This window comes from Triticum aestivum, chromosome 7D (assembly GCF_018294505.1).
Source record: "Triticum aestivum cultivar Chinese Spring chromosome 7D, IWGSC CS RefSeq v2.1, whole genome shotgun sequence".
NCBI lineage: Eukaryota > Viridiplantae > Streptophyta > Magnoliopsida > Poales > Poaceae > Triticum > Triticum aestivum.
The window spans coordinates 479,959,090-479,960,594 of NC_057814.1; the positions used below are offsets into that span (position 1 = coordinate 479,959,090).

The following is a 1,505-nucleotide window of genomic DNA, read 5'->3' on the forward strand; positions in this document are numbered from 1 at the left end:
ACTAGTAGAATAAGGATCGCGCGTAGGTGTTTTTCTGTTACTACTTCTCTATGTACCCTGCTCACTGCATTTACTTCGTAGTGAATAAATGATGAAGCTTGTGCCCTCTACGAGTTTATTCTTGTGATCATTAAAATTTCCATTGAATGTTTTCTGAGACCCCACTACAGTAAATCATAAAGTTGCCTAGTGTCGGGATATAAACCGAGTGTCATTTCATGGGTATTCGGTTTATACAAATGTAAATCGAGCACCAAACCTTAAAGAGCACGGCAGAAATATTTCACAGATATTCGTTTCATACAAGTGTAAGCCGAGCACAAAACCTTAAAGAGCACGACACAAATATTGACGCCGGCCCAGAGTGGACGCGACTTCTCACTGCGCCGACATTGAAGCAGCACGCCGGCCAAGAGCGCCGGCCATGATCATGATCCCCGCCCGACCATGGCCGGCCTCCCACATCCCACCGAGATGAGCAAGCTCCACAAGTTTTTTCTTCCCTTTTTCTATATTTTTTATGAATAATATGCATGTGGATCCAAATAGCTAGCTATATATGTTAAAATTGTCGGGATTGCTAAAACTCAGCTAGCTGAGATTTAGTTTGGTCTCATTCACATGCACAACCATTGGATAAAAAGCACACACTGTGATACGTGTAGATGTCCTTGGTCTGTTTCTTTTTTTGTTGTTCATTCATTGTCGCGCTGCTGGCCCATTGCGGCCCGTCACGTTCTCCTATCGTTGATCCAAGAAGTGGAAGCGATGCTACCTTGTCTTTTTTTACCGGATTGACGCTGCCTTGTTTTCCTTTTTAATGTTGAACCACTGTATGTGTATCAGGTCATGGGGGTTTTCTGCTTTGTTTTTGTTCAACATATTTATTTTTCGCTTTTTCATTTTTATATTTTTGGTTTTCTATTTGCAGCATTTTATTTTTAAATTTTGTATTCCACTTTTTATTAATCTTATCTTTTTCATGGTTTTTCTCTTTTTTTCTAATGACATCAAAGCGAAGCCTTCCTTTTGATGGAAATATTTTTTCCCTGAGTTGTTTAGTCAAAAAGAATCATATGACCAAAGTTATTACGGTTTTATTATTTCTCAGCTAGATAAGAAATAGTTGTGCCTCATTCATGACATGAACGTCTGATCAAGGCACACAGAGATTCGTGTGGATGGCTGAAAATGGCGTGCACGAGTGGTGCACTCGACATGGGTACGGCCCGTTTCGTGCTTTTTTGGGCATGGGCATGCGTCACTAGGCTTATAGGCCCATTTCATGCTTTTTGTTGTTGTTTTGTTTTCTTTTTTATATTTTTTTCTTATATCAACATTTAATTTTTTTGTCTTCTTGTTTTCTCTTCTTTCATTTCTTGATTTTTTTACATTCTACATTTTGTAAGCAATTTCCAACCTATAACAACAAAAATTGCGAACTAATTGGCAACCTATAACTTGTGAGAGTTATTTTACGTTTGATTCCTTACACTTTTATTACT

The 1,505-nt window shown here is 38.4% G+C and overlaps 1 protein-coding gene across 1 annotated transcript in view; it reads left to right on the top strand.

Moving 5' to 3' along the window:
- The window catches only part of LOC123166878 (berberine bridge enzyme-like Cyn d 4), a 1,788-nt gene extending 1,678 nt beyond the window's left edge, over positions 1-110 (top strand). Inside the window, exon 1 of the mRNA XM_044584684.1 lies at positions 1-110. This exon is cut by the window's left edge and continues 1,678 nt beyond it. The gene's annotated coding sequence lies outside the window, so the exon portion shown is untranslated.
- The last annotated feature ends 1,395 nt before the right edge of the window (positions 111-1,505 follow it).